Here is a 14,237-nt window from a genome sequence, read left to right on the forward strand (position 1 = left end):
CATTACTGAAATGTCTGAATTCAGTAATGTCATTATAAAATAAAGTTTTGTATTATTTCCAGTTTGGGAAAAATTTTTTATCAAATTCCTATCATATATGAGCTCTCAGATTACAAGGCATCACAGTTTTCTTGTGCGGTGGCTGATTTGAACTACTCCTTCAACTAATGACATTTGTTATCCAATTAGTCCCCAGTCTTCTCGTGTAGCTTACTAGAGTCAACACAGTGGGCAATAAGCAGATTTTGGTGAGCTATGCTATATCAGATGGCTTCTGATAATTTAACTATACATTGAAATAACTATGAATCATATAAATACATCCAACTGGACTCAAATTAAATATATTCTCCAGTATACTTACTCTTAACAGTTGTTCAGCCACCCCAGAATATCCGAGGGACTTCAAAATCACCCAAGAAGAGGGAACATGTAATGGAAGAAAAATCAGAGTGGAAACAAAGTGATCCTAAGCAATTACACTTCTCACCCTTATTTTTTATTTTTTTAAATTTAATTTATTTATTTATTTACGATAGTCACGGAGAGAGAGAGAGGCAGAGACACAGGCAGAGGGAGAAGCAGGCTCCATGCAGGGAGCCCGACGCGGGACTCGATCCGGGTCTCCAGGATCGCGCCCTGGGCCAAAGGCAGGCGCTAAACCGCTGCGCCACCCAGGGATCCCCCATTACCCGTATTTTTAAAGAACTTATTAATTTATTTATCTATTTATTTGAGAGAGAGAGAGCACAAGGGGAGTAGCAGGCAGAGGGAGAGGGAAAAGCAGGCTCCCCACTGAGCAGAAAGCCTGATATGGGGTTCAATCCCAGGACCCCAGGAATGTGAGTGGTCATGACCTAAGCTGAAGGCAGATGCCTAAGTGACTGAACCACCCAGGCACACCCACATCCCTATTATTGTAAATTTTATAAAGTATGCAACCATTTAAAATACTGCCCGAGTCCCTCCTAGGGATTCAGAAGGACTCATGCAAGTTAGGGATAGGAGGGTGTCCAGATATGCAGCATGACTGGCATCACTATAATTCTGTCTCAGTCTCCAATAGTAATAAGTAAGTAAGTAAGTAAGTAAGTAAGTAAATAAATAAATAAATGTTAATTAATTTGGTTTCAAATTTATGTAAAAGCCAAACCACAAAAAGGTGAATTAGTATCCTGAAACCTTTATTAAATTGTCTGAATGTTTCCATGGGCTTTACACCATTGCACTACATCCTAACACTGCAGTAGAATTAGGATAGTTTTTGTTTTGCAAATTCTTCTCAGAAGTGAAGCAATATAATGTGGTCTTGGAGATTTGCAAAATATTTAAAGGGTAGTCTTCTTTGTACTGTGATAAAGATCAGTTCCTGATCTTGAGTAAATGAAGGAAAATTGATATCTAAAAATGCAAATTGCCAGAAAGTAAATGAAGGAAAATTGACATCTAAAAATGCAAATTGCCCAGAAATTTAAGTATAATTAAAACACTGGGCATTATATATTAAAGCAATACAAGAAACCTCTGAAAGTTTGAGAGGAGAAGGCAGACAAGTTGGGGACTGCAGGATCCAATAAACAACACAGTGATGAGTTCTCTGGGTTCTCTTTTTGCCTCACATATTTAGGCATGGAGCTAAAGAAACAGGTGACCTGGAAACACCAAGTGTTAAAAAAAAAAAAAAAAAAAAAGATCCCAAGAAAGGCCTGCTATCTCTAGCCAAAGAACCAGGAAGGAAGTAGCCTCATAGAACAGAAAAATTTTAGTCAGTAACTGCTAGAGTCTAGCCAATCACTCCAGGAAAAATATGGACCACCACTTCCCATGCTAAGTAGGTGAGCCTAGACTTCCACCCTTGCCTAGACTGTAAAGCAAAGTGCTCCAGTTTCTCTGACAAAGTGGTGTCAGAGAAGGCTGTGTAGGAACTGGGACTTTAATCCATGCCAAGCAGCTATGAGCACCACACCAACCAAACTATGGTGTCAGTAGAAGTCATGTGGGAAACAGTAGTGAAGCACTTCTGTCCCTCCAGCAAAGCCTAGTAGGGAACCAGAATTCTCACCTCTGATCAGCAGTGACAAGGGGTCCTTCCCCTGCCTGTTGCTAATGAAAGCTAAGTGGGGAACCTGGACTTCTATCCCCACTTGGCAATAACAAGGCAGTGCCTTCTGTTCACCTGCCAGAATGGTGTCAAAAGAGCCATCTAAAACAGAAGGTTTAAATAATACCCAGAGTCTCATAATATAATACTTAAGTGTCCTGGTTTCAACTGAAAGTCATTCATTATACCAAGAACTTGGAAAAATCTCAATTTGAATGAAAGAGACCATCAGTACATGATAACACTGAGATAACAGAGTTACTAGCATTATCTGACAATAATTTTAAAGCAGCCATGACAAAAATGTTTCAATGAGAAAATAGGAATACATTTGAGACAAATGAAAGATGGAAAGTCTCAGGAAAGAAATAATAGACATAAAGAAGAAAATGGAACTTTAAGAACTGAAAAATAGAGCAATAGAAATAAAAACCTCAGTGGGTGGACTCAATAGCAGAATGGAAGGGAAAGAATAAAGAATCAGTGAACTTGAACACAGAACAATAACAATGGCTCAATCTAAACTACAGAGGCAAATAGACTGAAAAAAATAAAAAGGGGAGCAGTTTCAGGGATCTGTGGGGCTATAAAAGATCTAACATTAGGGTCATTGGAATTCCAGAATGTGAGAGAAAAAGGGCAAGACTTGAGGAAATAATGGCTGGAAATACCCCCAAGTTTGGCAAAAGACATAAATGTATAAATTCAAGATTTATTTTCAAATAGGATGAATCTTTTAAAAAATATTTTACTTATTTATTCATGAGAGACACAGAGAGAAGGCAGAGACATAGGCAGAGGAAGAAGCAGCCTCCCTGTAGGGAGCATGATGCCGGACTAGATCTCTGAACCCCAGAATCACACCCTGAGGCAAAAGCAGACACTCAACTGCTGAGCCACCCAGCTGACCTCAAATAGGATGAATATAATGAAATCCATGTCAAAACACATCATAATCAAATACCTGGAAGCTAAAGACAAAGTAAAAATCTTGGAAGCAGCAAGAGAAAAGCAACGCTTTACCTATAGGAAAGAAAATCAATTCAAATGACAGCAATTTCCTCTTTAGAAACCATGGAGGCTAGAAGACAGTGGCACCACATTTTCCAAGTGCTGAAAGAAAATGACTTTCCACCCAGAACTTCATATTTAGGGAAAACATTCTTCAGGAATAAAGGGAGAAATCAAGCCATTCTAAGATGAAGGAAGACTAAGGGAATTTGTTGTAAGTCTATCCTAGAGGTTAATGGAAAATTCACAACAGGAAGAAAATAATAAAGCATTGAGAAATGTTTTATTAAACTCACAAAACATTGGGAAAGAAAAGTAAGTAAAAATCAGGTTAAATATAATAAATTCTGCTTTACCTCTTGGGCCTTCTATGTTTGAAGAGTTGAAATAAAAATTATAACACTTTGATGAAGCTCTAAATGTATATAGAAAAATATTTAAGACAATTATAAACAGTAGAGGGAAAACGGGTATAGGGAAGGTAAGATTTCTATGCTTCATGCAAACTAGTAACATGTTCACATCAGTAGACTGATTAATTATGCATACATATATAATTTACAACCACTAAAACTACTATACAAAGAGATTCACTCAAAAACACTATAGACATACAAAACAGAATTCTAAAAACATGTTCAAGTAACCCACAGGAAGGTAGGAAAAAGAAAACAGAAACTGAAAAGATGATAGAAAACAAGGTAAAATGACTAACTTAAACCCTAACACAGGAACAATCAAATTAAATGTAAATGATATACACATATTGATTAAAAGACAAATTTGAAGTGTGTTAGAAAATATGACACAGGGCAGCCCGGGTGCTCAGCGGTTTAGCACTGCCTTCAGCCCAGGGCGTGATCCTGGAGATCCAGGATCGAGTCCCACATCGGGCTCCCTGCATGGAGCCTGCTTCTCCCTCTGCCTGTGTCTCTGCCTCTCTCTCTCTCTCTGTGTCTCTCATGAATAAATGAATAAAATTTTTTTTAAAAAGAAAATATGACACAATTATATGCTAATAGAAAATCAAATATAATTACATAGAATAAATGTTAAAGGATAAAAAAAGATAGTACATGCAACATTAAGTAGAAAACATGAGTAACTACATTAATATTAAATAAAGTGACTTCAGAGAAAAGAAAATTACTAAGCACAGATAGAGAAATTATAGAGTATATGAAGGGCCAATCCATCAAGGAGACATAGCAAGTTATATGTGCGTGCACCAAACAACAGAGCTGTAAAAATATGTGAAACAAAAGCTAATAAAACAGACAAGAAATAGATAAATTCAAAGTTATAGTTGGAGACCTCAGCATCCCTCTTTCAACAATTGATAGGACAACTAGAGAGAAAATCAGAAAGAATACAGAGCTCAACAAAACTGTCAACCAAAAGAATCTAACTGACATGTGGAGAATACTCCACCCAAAAGCAGCATGGTCCAAACTCTTGCATACATCACCACAGATCATATCTGACCCACTAAAACCAATACTCAACAAATTAAAAAGAATTGAAATCATGCAGAGTGTTTTCTCCAGCTGCAATGGAATTGAACTAGAAATCAACAACAGAAAGAACACAAGAAAATCTCTAGACACTTGAAACTGAACAACATACTTGAAATAATCATTTGGTTTTTACCAGAGGAATTTACCACAGAGGAATTCCCCTGGATAATTTAAATAATACTTTGAATTGAATGAAAATGAAAATACAACATCAAAATTTGTGAGATGTAGCTAAATCAGTGTTAAAAGGCTAATAGATAGCACTGAATACTTACATTGGAAAAGAGAGAAATCTCAAATTTATCATCTAAATTCACACTGTAGAATATAGAAAAAAGAGCAAAATAAAGCCAAAGCATGTAAAAGGAAGGTAATAAGAAAAACAATAGCAGAAATCATGAAATTAAAAACAAAAAGAATAGAGAAAAATAAACAAAAGCTACTTTTTAAAAAAAGATCAAGAAAATGCATTTTTCAAAGAATCAATAAAACTAACAATAAAATTGATACAGAAGTCAATAATAGATCAATAAAATGGACAAAACTTTAGCAAGACTGACAAAGAAACAAAGAAAAGATACACATTACCAATATTAGGAGTCAAACAGTGGCTATTAGTACAGAATCTGTAAGACATCAAAAAGAAAATGAGAAAACATTGCAAACACCTAACTTTGACAACTTAAATGAAAAAGACCAATTTCTGAAAATGCACCAACTTCTACAATTTGCTCGATATTAATTAAAAAATTTCAATAGACTTATAGTTATTAGGGAGATTGAATTTTTTAAAAAATTAATAAACTTTTATTTTTAAAGAAGTTTTAGATTTATGAAAAATTGAGCAGAAAGTACAGAGATTTTTTTTTTCTATTCACACTACCTGTTTCCAGTTTCCCCATTACTGACATTCTGCATTAATTTGGTACTTTGTTACAACTGGTAAACCAATATTGATACATTATCATTGACTAAATTTCATAATTTTCTTTAGGATTCATTCTTTGTCTTGTACAGTTCTATGGATTGTTTTCTTTTTTAAACAGACTTTCAGTTTTAGAGTAGTTTTAGGTTCACAGAAAAATCAAGCAGAAAGTACCAAAAGTTTCCATATACTCCCTGTTCCCATACATTCACAGCTTCCTTCACTATCAAATCCCACGCTAGAGTAGTATATACGTTATAATTGATAAATCTACACTGACATATCCTTATCATCCAAAATACATAGTTTACATTAGGGTTTACTTACTCTTGGTGTTGTACATTGTATGGGTTTGGACGAATGCATAATGACATGTGTCCACCATTATAGTAGCATGCAGAATAAATTCATTGCCCCGTGCTCTATTTATCCCTATCTCCCCCTACTCCTTGGCAACCACTGATCTTTTTACTGTCTGTATAGTTTTGCCTTTTCCAAAATGTCATATAGTTGGAATTATGCAGTATAAGCCTGTTCAGATTAGCTTCTTTCACTTAGTAATATGCATTTAAGATTCCTCCACATGTTTTCGTGGTTTGGTAGCTCATTTCTATTTAGTGCTGAATAATATTCCATCATAGATATAGAACAATTTATGTATCCATTGACATATTGAAGGATATCTTGGTTCCTACCAAGTTTTGGCAATTATAAATGAAGCTGCTGTAGATATCTGTGTACATGTTTTTGCGTAGACATAGTTTTTAATTCATTTGGGTAAATAGCAAGAAGTGTAATTGTTGGGTTGAATAATAAGATTATATTTAGCTTTGTAAGAAACTGCCAAATTGTCTCCCAAGGTGACTATACCATTTTGTATATCCACCACTAATAAATGAGAGTTTCCATTACTTTACATGCTCACCAGCATTTGGTATCGTCAGTGTTTTGGATTTTGGTCATTCTAATAGGTATACACTGATACCTCAGTGATACCTCACGTTGAAATAAATGACATATGATGTGCCTCTTTCCATATGCTTATTTGCCAGAAGTATATTTTCTTTGGTGAAATGCCTGTTCAGATTTTCTGCCAACTTTTTAACTGAGTTGTTTGTTTTCTTATTATTGACTTGGAAGAGTTTTTTGCATATTTTAGATATAATTCCCTTATAAGTTAAGTGCTTTGCAAATATTTTATCTTAGTCTATGACTTGTCCTTTTTATTCTCTTAACAGTGTCATTCACAGAACAAAAGTTTATTGTATTTTAATGAAATGCATTTTATCAGTATTTTTTTTTAATTTATTTATGATAGTCATACAGAGAGAGAGAGAGAGAGGCAGAGACACAGGCAGAGGGAGAAGCAGGCTCCATGCACTGGGAGCCTGACGTGGTATTCGATCCCGGGTCTCCAGGATCGCGCCCTGGGCCAAAGGCAGGCGCCAAACCGCTGCACCACCCAGGATCCCCATTTTATCAGTATTTTCATTGTGCTTTTGGCATGTCTCAAAGTCATTGCCAAGCCCAAAGTCACCGAGGTTCTTCTCTTATGTTATAGCCTATAAGTTTTATAGTTTTGCCTTTTACATCTAGATCTGTGATTCATTTTGAGTTCATTTCTATTAAAGATGTAAAGTCTGTGTCTGGATTAGGTTTTTGTATATATATATAACCAGTTTCTGTAGTATCATTTCCTGAGAAGACTTTCCTTTCTCCATTGAATTGCCTTTGCTGCCTTTTGTCAAAGAGCAGTTAACTATATCTGTGTGTCAATTTCTGAGTTATATATTCTGTTCCATTTGTCTGTCCTTTCACAAAAACCATACTGCCTTGATTACTGTCTCTTCACAGTAAATCTTGAAATTGGATAAGGTCAGTTCTCTAACTTTGTTCTTTTTTTTTCAAGATGGTATTTACTATTCTAGGTCTTTTATCTGCCATATAAACTTCAGATTCAATTTGTCTGTATCCAAAAATCCTTACTAGGATTTTTATAAGGATTGTGTTGAATCTATACATCAACAATAGTTGGAAAGAAGTAACATTTTAAGAACATTAAGTCTTCCTATAAATAAACATGGAATATATCTCTCTTTATTTAGTTTTCTTTAATTTCATTCATCAAAGCTTTATAGTTTACTTTATATATATCTTGTGCATATTATGTTAGATTTATGCCTAAGTATTTCATTTTATGGTGCTAATGTAAGTGGTGCTATGTTTTTAATTCAAATTCTTATTGTTCATTGCTAGTATATAGGAAAGCAATTGATTTTTTTAATATATTAGTTTATATCTTGCAACCTTGCTTTAATCAGTTATTAGCTCCAGGGATTTCTGCTTATTTAATAATTCCCAAGAAAAAATCACCAGGAAGAGATGGCTTCACCAAGCATTTAAAGTATATTTAAAAACCATTCTACACAATCTCCCCAAATATAGAAGAGGAGGGAACACATTCCAATTCACTTTATGAAGCCAATATTACCCTAATACAAACCCAGAAAAGATAGTACAAAAAAAGGAAAACTACAGACAAATATCCTTCTTTAATGTAGATACAAAATTTCTTTACATGGTGTTAGAAAACCCAATTCAGTAATATTTTGGGAAAAAAAAAAGACAATAAATTATGACCAAGTAGGATTTTTTTTCCAGGATGTGAGCCTGGTTCAATATTCAAAAACCAATCAATATAATCCAATCCTAATCCTGCTTAAGCTAAGCAAGAAAAATCATATGATCATATCACTTGATACAGGAAAGCATTTAACAAATGCTTGTTAGTTTACAGGAAAGCATTTAACAAACATTCACGATTTAAAATTTCCCAGGAAATTAGGAATAGAGAACGTTCTCTACTGGACAAAGGACATCTACAAAAACTTACAACTAACATTATATTCAATACTTAATTGAAACACTGAATATTTTACCTCTAAATTAGGAAATAAGGCACATACGCCCATTCTCACCACTCACTCAAAATTGTAGGGAAGTTCTAGCTAGTGCAATAAGGTAATAAAAGGAAATAAAAATTTGCAAGTCAGAAAGGAAGAACTTAAAGTGTCCCTATTTGCAGGTGATATGATTGGGATTGTAGAAAATCCCAAGAAATTTACCCCCCAAAATGCTAAAACTAAAAAGTGCATTCTTCAAAGACACAAGAACATCAACACACAAAAATCAATTGTATTTCTCTCTACTATTAATAAATCATTTACAATTGCTAAAAAAAAAAAAAAAGAAAAACTTAAGTGTAATTCTAACAAAACATGTATAGGACTCGTATGCTAAAAGTATAAAACACCAATGATAGAATTCAGAGAAGCCCTAAACGAAAGGCGAGACATATTGTGCCCATGGATTGCAAAACATATATCATAAAATTACCAATTCTCTCCAAATGTACCTATTGGTTAAATATAAATTCCCACCAAAATACCAGGAGGGGTTTTTTTTTGTAGATATATACACAGATACAGATATGGATTCTAAAATTTATATGGAAAGGCAAAGGAACTGGAAGAGTTGAAGCAATTTTGAGAAAGAAGAATAAATCGGGAAGAGTTAAGTCTTTCCAATTTCAAGATTTATTATTCAGTAACTATAATCAAGACTCTGTGGTATTGGTAAAGGAACAGACACATAGATCAATGGGACATAAAAGAAAACTCAGAAATAGACTCACACAAATATGCCAAACTGAATTTTTACAAAGATGCAAAAGAATTCAGTGCAGGGAGGATAGACTTTTCAATTAATGGTGCCAGGGAAATGAGGCATCTGGAGGAGGGGAAAAGGAACTTTAGCCTACTCTTGATACTTTACACAAAAGGTAAATTGAAGTAAATCATGGATTTAATTGTGGAATTTTATGGAAAAAAATCATAGGAGACAACCTTTGGGATATGAAGTGAGGCCAAGAGATCTTAAACTTAATGCCAAAAGCACAATCCATAAAGAGAAAATTTATAAACTTGACTTTATCATATTTTGCTTCATGAAAGTCCCTGTTAAGAGGTGAAAAGACAAGCTGCTACAGATTGGAAGGAAACACTGCAAACTACATAAAGGACAAAAGACTAGTATCTGTAATAGATAAACAACTTTTGAAGCTCAACAGAAAGAAAATAAATTAGGAAATTGGGCAAAAAGACATTTCACTGAAGGGGATATACAGGTGCAGAGGAGCACATGAAAAGGTGTTCACCATCAGTAGCCATTAGGGAAATGCAAATTAAAAACCACAATGGAGTATTACTACACACCTATCAGAATGACTAAAATAAAAAACAGTGACAACACCAAATGCTAGCAAGGATGCAGGGAAATTGGAACACTTCACTTGTACATTGCTGGTGGAAATGTAGATGGAAAAGCCACTCTGGAAAACAGTCTGGCAGTTTCTTAAGACATAAACATGCAACTACCATACAACTCAACAATTGGTCCCTGGGCATTTATTCTGGAGAAATCAAGACTTAGGTTCATGTAAATAACCTGTACATGAATGTTCATAGCAGCTTAATTCATGGTAGCCAAAAACTGGAAACCATCCAGTTCTATGAGCAAACAGTTGAACTGTGGTACATTACCCATGGAATACTACTCAGCAATAAAAAGGAATAGTTACTGATACATTAAACAATGTGGATGGATCTCCAGGGAATTATGGACAACAACATTTTTGTTTCTCTGTCACTCCTTGCTGAGTGAAAAGCAAACAGACTCAACAGGTTTCTTACTATATGAGTTCATTTATGTATAACTGTTCTCGAAATGACAAAACTAAGTGAATGGAGAACATGTAATAGATTAGCAGTTGCCAGAGTTTCAATTGGGAATCGTGTGGGACAAAAGTGAGTGTGGCTATTGAGGGGCACTGGAGGGATCCTTGTGATGTTGGAAATGTTCTGTATCTTGATATCCATGTCAGTTTCCTGGTTGTCATAGTATGCCATTGTTTTGCAAGATGTTATCCACCATTGGGTAAAGGATATGTTGTATCTCTCTATATTCTTCTTACAACTGCAGAGAAAACTGCAATTATCTAAAAATTAAAAGTCTAATTTTCAAAAAGCAAGAAAAATACAAATTATCCAGAAGTGTTAAGCTGTGTGATACAAAGCTATGGTGCCTGTCAGCAGCAATTCTCCCTGATGACTCCAGATGTGAGTGGAGATATACGCCAATGAATTGTGTATCAGTCATTTGGCGTGTGTTTAAAGGAGTGTGGAAAACCTTTATTTTTTTATTTATTTATTTTTTTTGGAAAACCTTTAAAAGTGGAATTCCAAGTAGGTAAGATGAGCCCTGGCCTGCATCTTATTCAGGTTCTATTTCAAACCAGCTTGCTAACTGTGAGTGTAGTGTTTGGATGCTTTGAGCAACAAGAAACAAGATATAATATCATCTCATGCAATACAGATTTATTATCTAATCCAACAGGAAGCAGAGCTAGGCAGCTACAAGGTGGATCTATGTTTGCGAATTGACCTTTCAGAGTTTCTCTAAGATGGCTGCAGCGATTCAAAGTCACCCAGCCTGAGACCATGTGTACAAAGCCACAGAAAAGGGGACAACAAAAAAAGGAATCTTTTCCTCATCCCTTTCTCTAATTCAGAAGGAAAAGACCCCACCATTTCCTAGCAGACTTCTCCTTATGTTTCATTGGTCAAAACAGGTGACAGGCCTCCATCATCAGTGGAGGGACTCATGATTCATTCCTTGTTGCTGGGTGAATTGCCAGCCAGAAACAACTGGAGTTTGTCAGCAAGAAAGAATGGAGAAAAGATGTTGGATGGGCAAATAACTCTTCTGCCATAGTGGAAAGCTGGCCCCTGCCGTGTGGGATGTTCTGAGCCTTCTGGGTAGAGGGTCTATGCTGCATATGGTCTTCCCTCTGCAATCTTGGAGAGGCCCTCCATAAGGGGCAGTTGGAGTGGAGGGTGATGCTAGGTTTTAGGGTCAGCCCTAACCATGGTCCCTTATCCATCCAGTGAAAGAAGAATGGTTACCTCAAAATAAACTGGGCCATCCTTGGCAAGACACCTGGCCCAAATATTTGCCCCATTGACTTCATCTCTATGCCAGAGAAACAGAAGTTCTCTGGCTTCCTTAGAACTTTTCTGCAGCAATAACAGGCCTGCCAAGGTGGCCTGAGGACCCTGTAATGGATGAACGTCAATGAGATTAGCAGAAATAAGGAAGAGATGAGCCGATTGTTGGCAAGTACACCTTGTCTCTCTATCTCAAGTAAGATCTTTGAGACATTCTTCATCCATTCCCTGGGGAGCTAGAAAATGACCAAGACTTCCCCCTGCATGTGTGCAGTTTAATATAAGTGCCCGTTAAATTTCTTCTGCAATTTAAGGGAACTATATCTGGTTGGCTGTCTTGGTCAGCTTTAGGATATTGGTTTGAAAAAGGGTCATAAATTTTATTTTCAATTTTGTTTCTGTGGCTCTTATACTTTAATATGCCCCTGCAGACTTGCTGAGCCTGACGGTCAGGTGAAGGAGAGAAATGGGTATTGGAGAAGAGTCCTCCACCCCACGAGAGGATTTTCAGCTTCAGAAAGCGTCCTTCCCTCTCTTTGTGAGTGTCAGGCCAATTTGGGGCTTAAATTGGCATGTGGTGTAGGGTTGAAGGTGCATATATTTTGTCTGACCTTTTCTCTTGAGGAGACAACTCCTCCTTCCTTTTCTTGGTTGGGGATGACCCCATATTCTGGCCATAGGGTTGACATGTGACCCAGATCCAGCCAATCAGAGAATTCCAACCTATCGGAATGGGTAGGGATAACGAAAGTTGGGCCAGTCTTAGCTTTCCCTGGAGCTGCTAGGCACCAGGCTGCCCATTTCCTGCATCCAGCTATCCCTGAAGCCAGATGCTCCTATGGCCACCCCCATTTCACAAACCAGTATATACCCTACCTGCCCTCCTTTGAAACTTGTAAGCAATTTTGAGTTGATGTAGTTCCTTGCAACTGAAAGAGCCCGGAATAATACATAAGTGTTTTGAATACTAAATCTAGGTATCCATCAGGTGTTCCCCACATCAACATTGGCTTCCACAAACATTGGCTTCAAACAGTGTCAGAAGGCTTGCAGCCATTTTCATCCCTACTACTGCCAGGACCACAGGAGGGCAATCTTTCCTGCCCCTGGCTCCAGTTTTCTTTGCTCTAGAATGAGTTGCCTCAATGAGTGTGACACTGAAATGAGAAGCCTGGGATAATGCAAAAGTACAATGTCTGACAATTCTTGACTTGTAATTCCCAAGTCCAAAGAGTTTTGAAACTGAAGGTTTTTCCTAGTTTTTTTAATGCCCAAAACCTGACCGGGAGTGATAGGAGATTATCTAAATATAGTCTGTGACAGCTTTCATCACTACTTTGGGGCTTCTTATATCTTCGAGTCTCCCTTAAAGGTATTTCCAGCTTGATCTGCTTCACTGCAAACTTAATGTCTTCTAGTTCCCATGGCTTCTGTGTCACTCAACAAGCCTCATGCCCTGCTCAGGGAAAGCACATCTTTCCCTGTCTTCAAGGTGGTTATAAGATATTTTCTCCCCTTCTCTCTCTCTCTCTCTCTCTCTCTCTCTCTTTCTCTCCCCCTCCCTCCCTCCCTCCCCAAAGGGGGGACATGAAAGCACAACACTATTATTCATGGATTCAAAGGAATGAACAGTAATGAGGAATGCAGAGGGGCAGTGGCAGGGGGGTGGGGGTGGGGGGTCCCAGCCAGGGATGGGTGCTATGGTGGCCGTGGCAGATAATGTTTGGCCACCTTCTCTCATCCTAGCTTCCTTAGAGATGCCTTCTTGAGGCCAGAAAATTCAAACATATATTTGCCAGACTCCCTTATAGAGGGACTGTCAGTGAGGGCGTGACAATTAGACAATTAGGTGTAGGATATCTGGATACTCTGCTGCTTCTATTCTGCTCTGTTGGCAAAAATGGTGGAGGAGGCATCTGGTTTTTCTGCAGCTGTGGAAACAAGAGACAGAGGGCATCTGTGTGACTGGTGTGGCTTGTGACTTGTGGCTGAGAGCTGAGAGGTGAGGGGGCTTCCTGAGCAAAGGTCCAGTTTTGCAATGGGAGAACCAGTCCAGAAGCCACACTTCCAGTCCATATGATTTTGTGCATCCCTTCCATTAACTCCTTGTTTAAAAAAAATTTTTTTATTGGGGTTCAATTTGCCAACATATAGCATATCACCCAGTGCTCATCCTTGTCAAGTGCCCCCCTCAAGCCTGTCACCCAGTCACCCCCACCCCCGCCGACCTCCCCTTCCACCACCCCTTGTTCGTTTCTCAGAGCTAGGAGTCTCTCATGTTTTGTCACCCTCATGATATTTCCCACTCATTTTCTCTCCTTTCCCCTTTAATCCCTTTCACTATTTTTTATATTTCCCGTATGAGTGAAACCATATAATGTTTGTCCTTCTCCGATTGACTTATTTCACTCAGCATAATACCCTCCAGTTCCATCCACGTTGAAGCAAATGGTGGGTATTTGTCGTTTCTAATGGCTGAGTGATATTCCATTGTATACATAGACCACATCTTCTTTATCCATTCATCTTTCGATGGACACCGAGAGGCTCCTTCCACAATTTGGCTATTGTGGACATTGCTGCTATACACATTGGGGTGCAGGTGTCCCGGCGTTTCA

Source organism: Canis lupus, chromosome 3, assembly GCF_003254725.2.
Source record: "Canis lupus dingo isolate Sandy chromosome 3, ASM325472v2, whole genome shotgun sequence".
NCBI lineage: Eukaryota > Metazoa > Chordata > Mammalia > Carnivora > Canidae > Canis > Canis lupus.